The sequence below is a fragment of the Littorina saxatilis genome, linkage group LG16, assembly GCF_037325665.1.
Source record: "Littorina saxatilis isolate snail1 linkage group LG16, US_GU_Lsax_2.0, whole genome shotgun sequence".
Classification (NCBI taxonomy): domain Eukaryota; kingdom Metazoa; phylum Mollusca; class Gastropoda; order Littorinimorpha; family Littorinidae; genus Littorina; species Littorina saxatilis.
The window spans coordinates 48,856,376-48,870,571 of NC_090260.1; the positions used below are offsets into that span (position 1 = coordinate 48,856,376).

At 43.2% G+C, this 14,196-nt stretch overlaps 1 long non-coding RNA gene across 1 annotated transcript; it reads left to right on the forward strand.

The window, feature by feature from the left end:
* The first annotated feature begins 10,411 nt into the window (after positions 1-10,411).
* LOC138951142 (uncharacterized) lies at positions 10,412-14,018 on the forward strand. Its single transcript, XR_011451009.1, has 2 exons — positions 10,412-11,563; positions 12,125-14,018. It is a non-coding gene; the product is annotated as an uncharacterized lncRNA (long non-coding RNA).
* Positions 14,019-14,196: the final 178 nt, after the last annotated feature.

Genomic DNA, 14,196 nt, shown 5'->3' on the forward strand with positions numbered 1-14,196 from the left:
ACTAAATGTAAAAAGACCAGGGGTATTGTACCCAGGAACTTTCATATGAAATTTCATGAAAATCGATTCAGTTGTTTTCTCGAAATCGCTCTACACACAGACATACACCACAACCCTCCTCTCGATTCCCAGTCTATGTTAAAACATTTAGTCAAAACTTGACTAAATGATAAAACGTTTACAGGTAACCAGAGAGTAATGGAGAGACACCCACTCAGACAGACACACACACACAGACAATCAGACAGACAGACATAAATCTTGCTTGTGTATGTGATTGCTTAACAAAATAATCAACAACAACAACAACAACAACAACGCAAATAACAACAACAACAAAAACAAACTTCAAAACATAATCAAAACAAGAGGCGAAGCCATCAAGGCTCACGTAAGAAATCGACAAACAGTAACACACACACACACACACACACACACACACACACACACACACACACACACACACACACACACACACACACACACACACACACACACACACACACACACACACAGAAAGAGCATAGGTGAAACTGTGCAAGAAAGCGAGACACTAGATCTAGATCTGTCTGTCTGCATGTAGCCTACTTACAGGGACACGACTGCCAACTAGTCTCGGCCCGCTCAAAATAATAATGACCGAGACTTTCAGTACTTCCTTCGCGTGACGTCTAACCCCCTTACGTCATAATGTGACGTCAATGTAATGTGACGTCTTCAAATGTTAGAGTTTCTACCTCAGACATACACACGCACGCACGCACGCACGCACGCACGCACGCACGCACGCACGCACATACGCACGCACAGACAGACAAAGTTACGATCGCATAGGCTACACTTACGTGAGCCAAAAAAAAATGACAGACAGACAGACAGACAGACGGACAGACAGACAGACAGACAGACAGACAGATACAACAACATTAACAACAACAACAATAACAATGATAACATCCCAGCTAGCAAGCTTTCGTCGGCCGACTGACGATTTCAGTCGGGTGACGTCGTCATATGTCGTGTGTCGTCGTCCGTTGTCGCGCCGATACCGTTTTGACTGTGTGTAAAACTCGGCAAATGTACGTAATAAACCCCGACATCGGCCCGACGCAATGTTGCTGTCGATAAAAATATGCAGAGTTACGGGAGATAACAAATTGATGATCATTATTTTAACATTTGTTACGTCCCCTGTTCAAGCGTCGGTCCAGCAACGGCGTGACATTATGAGACTGACCATGCAAATGCGAAACTAAATTATTCATATTTGTTGACTTTTTCACATAGGAGTAGGATAATTAATTGTAAGTTTTATTTGCATATTTGCAATCAAATACAGCATGAGCTCAAATCATGAGTTTTACATTTTAAAAATACGCCATCATTTACTTGAAATATTCAAATAGCTTTCCTTACGGTAAACAAGATTGAGTGTGAAAATGGCTGCTGCTTTCCCGCGTGAGCGAATTTTATTTGTTTTCTTAGTTCAAGTTAATATCGAAAGAAGAGACATTCTTGGGAATGTTGGACAGCACATTGATGATATGTTATCCGAGACGAATGTCGCCTCGGGATCTCAATCTGAGTGCTGGTCCCAGTGCCACGTGGTGGCGGTGAGAATAGTTGTGTAGCCAGTGAGTCAGGCTCTTGGCAATGACAATCAGATTCAGACGTCAACTCGAGGACAACCGACGGATGGAGCGAGTAAGTGATTTCGTATTTTTTTTTTTTTGGCTCTCAATGTTAGTTTTGCTGTTACAGTGAGGGGGGGGGGGGGGGAGTACATACTGCTGTATCTTATTCTGTATATGTAGATGTAGGTGTGTTTTGTCCAGTTACAGTGGGGGAGGGGGGTGTTGTACATACTGCTGTAAATATAGATGTAGGTGTGTTTTGTCTTGTTACAGTGGGGGGGGGGGGGGTGTGTACATACTGCTGTAGATGTAGGTGTGTATTGTCCTGTTACAGGGGGGGGGGGGGGTAACATACTTCTGTAGCTGTAGGGGGAGGGGGGTACATACTGCTGTAGCTGTTAGTGATTTTTGCACTGTTACACTGGGGGGGGGGGGGGGGGGGGGAGTACATACTGCTGAATCTGTAGCTGTAAGTGTGGTTTGCACTGTTACACTTGGGGGGGGGGGGGGGTGTACATACTGATGTATCTCTAGCTGTAGGTGTGACGTGTATTGCATTGTAACACTTGGGGGGGGGGGGGGGTGTACATACTGATCTATCTGTAGCTGGTGGTGTGTTTTGCACTGTTACACACTTGGAGGGGGGGGGGGGTGTACATACTAACTGCTGAATCTGTAGCTGTATGTGTGTTCTGCACAGTGACACTGGGGGGGGGGGGGGGAGGGGGTTGTACATACTGCTGAATCTGTAGCTGTAGGTGTGTTTTGTACTGTTACACTTGGGGGGGGGGGGGATGCATACTGATGTATATGCTTGGCGCTGGTGGACAATATTCGCTTTTTTGGCCAAAAACACACTTTTTTGGCCAAAAACGTACATTATTGGCCAAAAAGTGTGTTTTTGGCCAAAAACATGTTTTGGCCAAAACTTTTAAGTGCAAAGTTTTGGCCAAAAAAATATTTGGCCAAATCTAAAACATTTGGCCAAATCTTCACTTTTTTGGCCAAATGTTTTAGATTTGGCCAAATTTTTTTTGGCCAAAACTTTTGCATTGAAAGTTTTGGCCAAAAAATAGTTTTGGCCAAAACTTCATTTTTTGGCCAAATCTTTGAGTACCCCTTGGCGCTGATGGACAATATTCATTTATTTGGCCAAAAACGCCAGTGTTGGCCAAAAAAGCAAAGTTTTGGCCAAAAAATTATAGTTTTGGCCAAAAACGCCAGTTTTGGCCAAAAACGCCAGTTTTGGCCAAAAACGCCAGTTTTGGCCAAAAAATTATAGTTTTGGCCAAAAAAGTGAAAATTGTCCACCAGCGCCAAGCTGCTTGGCGCTGGTGGACAATATTCACTTTTTTGACTCAAAACACACTTTTTTGGCCAAAACTGGCGGTTTTGGCCAAAAAAGCAAAGTTTTGGCCAAAAAAGTATAGTTTTGGCCAAAAACGCCAGTTTTGGCCAAAACCACCAGTTTTGGCCAAAAAAGTGTGTTTTTGGCCAAAATAACACACTTTTTGGCCAAAAACGTACATTTTTGGCCAAAAAAGTATAGTTTTGGCCAAAAACGCCAGTTTTGGCCAAAAACGCCAGTTTTGGCTAAAACCGCCAGTTTTGGCCAAAAAAGTGCGTTTTTGGCCAAAAAAGTGAATATTGTCCACCAGCGCCAAGCTGCTTGGCGCTGGTGGACAATATTCACTTATTTTGCCAAAAACACACTTTTTTGGCCAAAACTGGCGGTATTGGCCAAAAAAGCAAAGTTTTAGCCAAAAAAGCAAAGTTTTGGCCAAAAAGAGATTTGGCCATAAAAGTGAATATTGTCCACCAGCGCCAGCAAATACAAAAGATTTGGCCCAAAAAAGATTTGGCCAAACAAAAAAGATTTGGCCAAAAAAGTGAAGATTTGGCCAAATCTTTTTTGTTTGGCCAAATCTTTTTTGGGCCAAATCTTTATGTGGCAGAACTTTGGCCAAATCTCCCGTTTTAGCTAACATAAACAGTTTTGGCCAAAACTTTTACATAGACAGTTTTGGCCCAAAAAAAGTTATAGCCAAATCTATTTTATTTGGCCAAATGTGTGAGTTTTTTGGCCAAATCTTTGTCTTTTTTGGCCAAAACTGGCGGTTTTGGCCAAAAAAGTGAATATTGTCCACCAGCGCCAAGCATAGATGTAACTGTGGCTGTAGCTGTAGGTTTGTTATGTACTGTTACAGTAGGGGGGGGGGGGGGGTTGAACATACTGCTGTTTTTGTAGCTGTAGGTGTGTTTTGCACACGGGGGGGGGGGGGGGGGGGGATTGGGGTTGTATATACTGCTGTATCTGTAGCTCTATGTGTGTTTTGCACTCTACACGAGGGAAGGGGGTGGAGTGTTGTATGTTTTGTACTGTTACAGTGGTGGCAGCGGGGGGAGGGGGTGTACATAATTCTGAATCTGTAGCTGTAAATGAGTTTTGTACTGTTACAGTGGGGGCAGGGGGGGTTGGGGGTTGTACATATTAATGCTGTAGCTGTAGGTGTGTTTTGCACTGTTACGTACACTGGGGGGGGGGGGGGGGTTGTACACACTGCTGTATCTGTAGCAGTAGGTGCGATTTGTGCTGTTACAGTTGGGGGGGGGGGGGGTACATACTGCTGTAGCTGTTGGTGTTTTTTGCACTGTTACACTTGGGTTGGGGGAGGGGGGGGTTGTACATACTGCTGAATCTGTAGCTGTAAGTGTGTTTTGCACTGTTACATTGGGGGGGGGGGGGGGGGTATACATACTGCTGTATCTGTAGCTGTAGGTGTGTTTTGTACTGTTACTAAGGGGGAGGGGGGTGTACATACGGCTGTAGCTGTAAGTAATTTTTGCACTATTACACTTGGGGGGGTTGTACATACTGCTGAATCTGTTGCTGTAGGTGTGTTTTATACTGTAATACTGAGGGGGGGGGGGGGTGTACATACGGCTGTATCTGTAGCTGTAGGTTTGTTTTGTACTGTTACAGTGAGGGCGGGGGGGGGGGGGGGTCTACATACTGCTGTATCTGTAGCTGGTGTTGTGTTTTGCACTGTTACACTGGGGGGGGGGGGGGGGGGAGGGGGTTGTACATACTGCTGTATCTGTATCTGTAGGTTTGTTTTCCACTGTAACACTGGGGGGAGGGGGGTTGTACTGCTGTAGCTGTAGCTTTAAGTGAATTTTGCACTGTTACACTTGGGGGGCGGGGGGGGGGGGGTACATACTGCTGTAGCTGCACCCAGCCAGCAAGACATTAGCGGCCGATAATCGGCCGAACACCCTTCAAAAAGTCGGGCCGGTGATGTCAAAAGATACGACGCAGGTGTTGGCCCGACTAACTTTTGCAAAGAGGCAAAGAGGCGGCCGACAGGCGGCCGAACACCTGTACTATGGCGGCACGCATCCGGTCCGATGTTAATCGGCCCGATGGCTTGTTGGACCTGCGGGCCGACATCGTCCCGATGTCTTCCCGCTGAAATCGATATCTTCCCGATGTCGGCATAAGGTGTCGGGCCGCAGGTCCAACAAGTCATCGGGCCGATTAACATCGGACCGGATGCGTGCCGCCATAGTACAGGTGTTCGGCCGCCTGTCGGCCGCCTCGTTGCCTCTTTGCAAAAGTTAGTCGGGCCAACACCCGCGTCGTATGTTTTGACGTCACCGGCCCGACTTTTTGAAGGGTGTTCGGCCGATTATCGGCCGCTAATGTCTTGCTGGCTGGGCAAAAACAACAAGAACGGCATCAACAACAACAATGACAACAACAACAACAACATCAACAAACGATCGCACATAATCAGAAATATTGATGGACAGCCATCTACACAGTCAAATAATCTGGTACCCTCCAAACTCTTCCGAACCAAAACGTATGGGTGCAGAATTACACAATGTATTATTGTGTTTTTGGTATTTAGTGTGTTTGTTTTTGTTATGGAATAACATGGTGCACATAATGACTGTGTCATGTAAAAATGTGTATGTGTGTTTAGATTTGTGTGTGTGTGTGTGTGTGTGTTTAGATTTGTATGTGTGTTTAGATGTGTATGTGTGTTTAGATGTGTGTGTGTGTTTAGATGTGTACGTGTGTTTAGATGTGTATGTGTGTTTAGATGTGTGTGTGTGTTTTTAGATTTGTATGTGTGTTTAGATGTGTATGTGTGTTTAGATGTGTATGTGTGTTTAGATGTGTGTGTGTGTGTGTGTTTAGATGTGTACGTGTGTTTAGATGTGTATGTGTGTTTAGATGTGTGTGTGTGTGTGTGTGTGTGCTAAAATGTGTGTGTGTGTGTGTGTTTAGATGTGTAAACCTATGTGATTAGATGTGTGTGTATTTAGATGTGTATGTGTGTTTGGATGTGTGTGTGTGTGTGTGTTTAGATGTGTATGTGTGTTTACATGTGTATGTGTGTTTAGATGTGTGTGTGTGTGTGTTTAGATGTGTATGTGTGTTTAGATGTGTACGTGTTTTTAGATGTGTGTGTGTATGTGTGTGTCTGTGTATACATGTGTGTTTGTGTATGTATGTGTGTGTGTGTATGTGCGTGCGTGTGTGTGTGTGTGTGTGTGTATGTGTGTGTGTGTGTGTGTGTGTGTGTTTAGATGTGAATGTGTGATTAGAAGAAGATGCTTTGCCAAATTCTTGCTGCTGCAGTCAAATTGAATTATAAGATTCGTTTGTGTTAGTCATCATCACTCTGACCCCCCCCCCCCCTCTCTCTTTTGCACACCCAACCCACCTCAGCGTTTTTATTCTGACGACATTGTTGTTGCAGTCTCACCATCTCCCCTTTTTACTCCATTTTGCTTTAGATTATAAGTTACGTTCTTAATTTGATGTGACTTTTTATGGGTATTAGCATTTGTTGCCCTTGACAATACCTGTATTAGACGTTTTCTGTGTGGATGCAAATACATAATCACATTTTATATAAGCATATCGTGTTGTGTGGTCCTAAGTGCATATTCCATGCCACGCTCGGATCGCACAGCCGAGTGCATGTCATTCACTTCACGAATGCGACTTACAGGGTGCTTAGGTTCTGGTTACCTGACCAACACCGCAGGCCACTGCAGCAGTTCTCGGGCCTGGTTGACGCCAGGATATATTATGACAGTTAGCGTAGAGTGCTGCCCTGTCACCTAGTCTCAAACCAAATTGGAAATCCATAGCATCCTCATTATAATCATCCTCATCTCATTAATCATACAAAATTATAATATTGTCCCGGTCAAGTTCGTGTGGCCCTTCATGCCCGGAGCTCTCTTGGTGACCTTGGTCTCAGTATTCCTGTTCCTTCCATCCCTGAAAAGTAGTTCTGCTGTCAGTCTTCAACGTGTGACGTCCCAGTTATAGTTCGACGGAGGGACGTAGTGACGGTCTGCTGTGTGTGTGTGTGTGTGTGTGTGTGTAAGGATTGCACAACATCTCCTTCAGGGACAACTACACCAACAACAAATACACAAATGTGTGCCCAGTGTGTGTGTGTGTGTGTGTCAGGGCCGGACTAGTCTAAGAGGAGGGGGGGGGGGTTGCCAGTGGTGGTCCAGGGCAGGGGCGGACAAGAGGGGGGTGCACAGGGTGCAGGTGCACCCCCCCTCCGATTCAAAGTCAGTGCACCCCCCCTTACAAAGCAACTGATCCGCCCCTGCAGGGGGATGTCCCCCCCCCCCCCCCCCCTGGCGGGGTCAAGGGGCAGAGCTGATGGGTAGGTCATATTCTGAGATAGGAAAATGGTCGCTCCTTGCATGAAACGGCATGAAATAAACAATAATAAAAATGTTTTAAATAAGGGAGGTACATGCATGTTTAGGCTGGGGGGGGGGGGGGGGGTTGCGCAACCCCCATAACCCCGCCGGTAGTCCGGCCCTGTGTCAGTGTGTGTGTGTGTGTGTGTGTGTTTATGTGTGTGTGTGTGAGTGAGTGTGTGACGGAGTGATTGAGTTTGTGTTACTGTTTGTCGATTTCTTACGGAAGCCTTGAAAGCTTCCCCTCTTGTTATTGTAGTCCGCGTTATTATGTGTTGTTGCTGTTCAGGGCCGGACTACCGGGGGGGTTATGTGGGTTGCGCAACCCCCCCCCCCCCCCCCCCCCCTAGCCTAAGCATGTACCTCACTTATTTAAAACATTTTTTATTATTGTTTATTTTATGCCGTTTCATGCAAGGAGCGACCATTTTCCTATCTCAGAATATGACCTACCCATCAGCTTCTGGGGGCTTTGCCCCCTGACGCCCACAAGGGGCTCTGCCCCTTGACCCCGCCAGGGGGAACATCCTCCTGGACCACCACTGGCAACCCCCCCCCTCCTCTTAGCCTAGTCCGGCCCTGCTGTTGTTGTTAGTTGTTGTTGTTGTTGTTGTTGATGAAAGGTATTCTTGTTCTTGTTGATGTTGTTGTTGTATGTGTTCTTGTTGTTGTTGTTTTTGTTACATTTAGTCAAGTTTTGATTAAATGTTTTAACATAGAGGGGGAATCGAGACGAGGGTCGTGGTGTCTGTGTGTCTGTGTGTGTGTGTGTGTAGAGCGATTCTGAGTAAACTACTGGACCGATCTTTGTGAAATTTTACATGAGAGTTCCTGGGTATGATATCCCCGGACGCTTTTTTCTTTTTTTCGATAAATGTCTTTGATGACGTCATATCCGGCTTTTTGGCCAAGCAATCTTCGACAAAGGCCGGACTTCGATATTGCATTTCAGCTTGGTGGCTTAAAAGATAATTAATGACTTTGGTCATTAAAAATCAGAAAATTGTAATTAATTTTTTTTAATATAAAACAATCCAAATTTACGTTCATCTTATTCTTCATTATTTTCTGATTCCAAAAACATATAAATATAATATATTCGGATTAAAAACAAGCTCTCAAAATTAAAAATTTAAAAATTATGATCAAAATCAAATTTCCGAAATCGATTTAAAAACAATTTCATCTTATTCCTTGTCGGTTCCTGATTCCAAAAACATATAGATATGATATGTTTGGATTAAAAACACGCTCAGAAAGTTAAAACGAAGAGAGGTACAGAAAAGCATGCTATGCAGCACAGCGAAACCACTTCCGCGGTAAACAGTCTCGTAAATTTCACTGCGTTTTGCACGAGCGGCGGACTACGGTCATTGTGAACAAATGCAGTGCGTTCAGTTTCATTCTGTGAGTTCCACAGCTTGACTATATGTAGTAATTTCGCCTTACACGACTGACTTGTTGTTGTATGTGTTGTTGTTTTTGTTGTTGTTGTTGTTGTTGTTGTAATCAATATGTTTTGTTGTTTTTGATGTGTACTGATTTGAACGGATATGATTTGTTGTCAAGTTGTTGTTGTGTTGTTTGCTGCAACGAAAGTAGAAATGACTCAACCGAGTTCATTTGCTTATTTTGGTACACCCTCCCCCCCACACACACACACATTCTATGTCTTTACATTTGGAAAACAGGGCCAGCCAGTTCGAGTCTAATGCGTGCGTGAGTGTGTGCCGTTGTGTGTGTGTGTGTGTGTGTGTGTGTGTGTGTGTGTGTGTGTGTGTGTGTGTGTGTGTGTGTGTGTGTGTGTGTGTTGTGTGTGTGTGTGTGTGTGTGTGTGTGTGTGTGTGTGTGTGTATGTGTGTGTTCGTGTGTCTTGTCTTGTCTTGTCTTTCCATTATTGCCCACAATCAGTAGTAGTGATTACTTCGGCACTAATTGATGAGATGTTGCGCAAGTCCAAGAAAGCCGCTGAGCGTTTCCAGCATCCAAAAGTCCATTAAAATTCACGGGTTGGGGAGTATGGGGGGGAGGGGACATGAGTCACAGTGGCTACTGGATTAGCCTGTATGAGGCGCGCGACACAAAGGTGTCGACAGTGCGGGCCTCGACGACAGCTGCTGGTAGAGAGTTCCAGTCCTTCTTTCTTTCTTTCTTTATTTGGTGTTTAACGTCGTTTTCAACCACGAAGGTTATATCGCGACGATTCCAGTCCTTCACTGTGCTGGGTAGGAAAGCGTGTGTGTGTGTCATGTGTGTGTGCGTGTGTGTGTGTCATGTCAGTGTGTGTGTCATGTGTGTGTGTCATGTGTGTGTGTCATGTGTGTGTGTCATGTGTGTGTGTGTCATGTGTGTGTGTCATGTGTGTGTGTCATGTGTGTGTGTCATGTGTGTGTGTCATGTGTGTGTGTCATGTGTGTGCATCCTTTGTACAATTCTTGCATTCACAAAATCACTTTTCAGTACCGAATTCAGACACTGGTCTTTCGCGGCCCGACTAAACTTCGCGCCAGCACGCGCTAGCACGCGCCAGCACGCGCTACCTTGAACCATAGCACTTATATACTTTATTTTTATATTTCTAGTTAGTTCGTCGTCCATTCTCACATAATACAAAATTTCAAACTTCAATGATGAAAAATACGGAAGTTATGACGAGTTTAAGGAGAGCTAATGCACTACTCTCAAATCCGACGATTTTCGCCATTGACGGCTAAACCGGCAGCGCGCTACCACTTTGAAGTAGACGCTACCCGGTGATCGGATCCATAACACTTACATCATTTATTTTTATAGTCTATATAGTTCATTGTCCATTCTTACATAATACAAAATTTCAAGCTTGACTGGAGTGTTGAACATTTCAGTAGTTATGACGGGTCAATTTAGGCGAGCTAATGCGCTACTGTCTCAAACTAATTAATGACTCCGTATCCGACATTGTTTTTTATCACTGAAGTTTGAAATTTTGAATAATGTAAGAACTGACGATGGAATGACTAGAAACATACAGATAAATCTCAGTAGCGTCCACTTAAGGGAAGACACGGCACCTCAATTTTCACTAAAATCATGATTTTTGTGATGTTGTGATTATGCCTGATTTTGACTCATGAACACCCCTTCTAACAGCTCCAAACACTATTTTGCTCTAAAACTGGTGCCAAATGTATGAATTTAGCCAATACAAATGTGTACCGAAGCTTGTTGGCGTTTATTTTGTGCAATATTTGCTAAAATAACCTTTTTTTGACACTTTACAACACCACAATTCGCTCGAGGAATCGCCTCGCGTAGCAGACGAAAGAAAAGCCCGAAGTTTCCCGAACCGTTTCAACGAACTGACGTCACTGCCGGAAACTGCCATAAACGGCTTCGCGCGGTTTTTTCCAACGCAGACGACGATACGAAATATTCCAAATAAGGGAGAAGCCTACTACGACTTGAAGATTAACCAATCAGAAAACCGGCATGCTTTTGTATGAATGGCATTCCTACCCACAATGCAACAGTTTCGTTCCCACAATGCAATGCGGTTTCCTCTTGTCGATGATGTCAACAAACACAAAAAAGCAAAAGTTGAACATCGAGTGAGCGTAGAAAAAGTTGTTTGCCATCGCTATTTTTGTGTTCTGATAGTGAATTTTGTATCAGACTGACTGTAAAATGCCAAGAGCAAAGGGAGGGAAGAGGAGACTGCAAGCGGTAAAAGCAGCAGCGGTCAAAAAGACGAAGCAAGTCGAGCGATAGGGGACTGTCGAAATGCAGCGACCCGCAGTCGAAGTGTGCGTTTCGAAGAAAACATGAGGCTATGAATGCTGACGAAGATCTTGCCGACGAACGCATGTGTTACAGCTTACTCGACTACCGACTGATCTTACATGTCCCGTATGCAAGGAGACTGGTCTCTCGATAACTGTGAGTGAAGGAGAAAACGCTGGCTTCGCCTCTCAGCTGCTACTGACGTGCGATGGTTGTGGCGATTATGAGAAAAAGATGTCAATTGTCATCACCTCGAATGCAGGACAGTGATAGCAAAAACATTGCTTTTGAAGTAAATCCAATGATGGTACTGTTCAGTCACGAGGTGGGAGGGAGCTACGCTGTTCTAGAGACTTTCAGTGCAGTGGTGGGAATACCAGCCATGCATCTGAAAACCTACCAGCGACATGACAAGAAAGTGACAGGTTGGTGTCTTGCTGTACTCTCTTTATCCAACTTACTTGCTCACTGTGGAAAATAATTTTTTGTAAAAGATGGAAAAAATATTCACTGGTTGAGTTTGCTTACTTCATTGTTTACTTCATGTAAGAACTAAGATATGTAAACAAACCTGTACAGAGAAAAGTAGAAGTATCTTTATAATAAAAAGACCAAACAATACTGTAATGTAAAGATCTCAGTTTCTGTTCTGTCGTCTGTCTTCTTCTTTGTTCTGTGTTTTGTGCCTGAGGAAAACTCTAGAATGGTCGAAAGTTTGTTACATTTGTCAAACATGTGAGTAAAGTATTTTGGGGTATTTTTATTTTTCGCTCTCTCACGCGCAGTCACCATTGTTCTGCTATCTTTGTTATGTAACCAGTATTAGTATTAATACTTGTAGTAGTAGTAGAATTTCTCTCTAAGTTATAAAAGTGTGTAAACCCTACTTAGGTTTGAAATGAAGAGTAATTGTTGTGCCCCCGCTTTTAGTTTGAACCTGTCGATATATGTACATGTATTTATGGGATGTATTTATGTGTTTCTAGCTGCTGAAGTGGAAGCTGGGTCCGCCATGCTGACGCTGCTTCTGCTGTCAATGCCCGTCGGCGCCAAAAAGGAGTATGCGGGACAGCGTCGTCTGAATGTTCGGGCTGAGGAAGCACGAGATGGCAATGTGTATGGAGGGGGAGAACATTGAACATTACACTACATCAGGATGACCAGGGACAACAGTGATCAGGATGTTGTGTGTGTTCAGTGACTGGAAGAAAGGAAATTTTTTCTTCATAAATCACATCAGTGTCTTTTGGTGACTGTATTTCGTACAGGAGTTGTTCTACAAAGCTGTGTACCAGGAGAGGGTCATGACTTTAGAGTTAGATTTAGGAATGTTTCTCTTGCTTCTCGAATGATATAATTATAAGGATATCAACACACTGCAAATTGACCAAAGAGATAATGATAATAAAATCAAGAAGATTGTTAGGTTGGTTAGTGTTTTGTATAAAAGCAAACACAGAAAATGACGTCAAAAATTGCGTTTTTTTTTGTGACATTCTTAGCCTACATCTTGTTTTTTAAGTATCCGTGTGGCTGCTAATGAAATGCAGCCATGAACCCGCCCCCCCCCCCCCCCCCCCCCCCGATATACATCTTCGTTGTGTTTTGTGCTAATGTTACATATATGCACTTAGCTGTTTTCCCCTACTCATGTTTACAGTGTGCATTTGGAATGTTAAATAACGATTTCCTACATAACATTTGGTTTAAAATTTGAGTTGTTTAATAATTTCTATGTAACATTTGGTTTATAAAACCAACCGTGAACTACGTGAACACGAATATATGCGACTCGGTATTTTATCAGGCACTACTGATGTGTAGTGAATGCGTAGAATGTGCGCCTTGTCAATTCGATTCGATTTGAATGTGATTTTGCCTTTCGCGGGTCGCCACTAAGCTTCGTTTATATTTTTTCTTGTTACGCTGGATTGTTAAAAATTACATTTGTCACTTAGCAGCGCATGAAACTTGGTGTTTCTTTTGCATGTAATGTTCTTCAACATCGCTGAAAGGTTTTTCCATGAAAACAATTCTGTCAACTTTTTGAACGCAGCAGGCGTGGAGCGTTTTATGAGTCGTTACCAATGAGGGACGAATGTTACGTAGGCAACCTTTCGCGACTCTTCGCTCTAAAAGTGAATATTTTTCCAAACGTTCGACATTTTATTGTTTTATTTTGTGATATACGTGCTCAGTGTCTCTTTTTCAAGTCTTAGGCTATTCTTTGTAGCCTAGTCCTGTTCCAGTTGTAAGAGTTAAGGTAAAAAAAAAACTGTTGAGTTTTCATCAAGATTTGAACACACTCGATCGACTAGTTTTTTTCTTTCGGAAAACGATTAATCGAAGAAAATCAGAATGGGAAGCAAATAAAGCTTGTTACTATTATACTATGGCTTTTTGTTATCTGTCTCGTGTGTTTGGACAACATGTAAGGTAAAACATGTGTGATGTTACACACCTTTCCGACCACCCCTCGTACCCAAAAAAAGCATAAACGTATCTTTTGTTTAGCATGGCACCGTGGCATATGTCTATATCTGTCACATAAACCATAAAAACAAGCTATTCATACACTTTCAATTTTCACGATGTATGTCACACTTTTGGTACACAGCTTTATGGAATGACCCACAGGTATACATCATATTTGAAGCAGCAGGACACGTTACAGTAGGATGGGATTACTGATGTGCTGTGGGTGAACTGTTAGGTCCATACCAATCACTCTCCAGTAGTATCTAGCCTAATGGAGACACAAATCTGAAATAAGAAACTGTTCTTTACTTCTTTGCCTGTTTTCTCTGTTATGCGTTTTGTATTGTTGTGACACACTCAAAACCCTAAGGGTTTGCAAGGAATAAAGCTAGAGCCTTGAAAGTCTGCAGTGTGTTTTTTAACATAATTCCCCTCATATTTACGTTTGGATGTGCAATTATGACTAATACTTTTTGTTTTCTGTCAATCTAAAAAAAAAAAAATGAAAAAAAAGTTGTTTTTTTTATTTTTTAAATACTTTGGTACAAGATAACAACGAGTCAAAACGTAAATATATAGA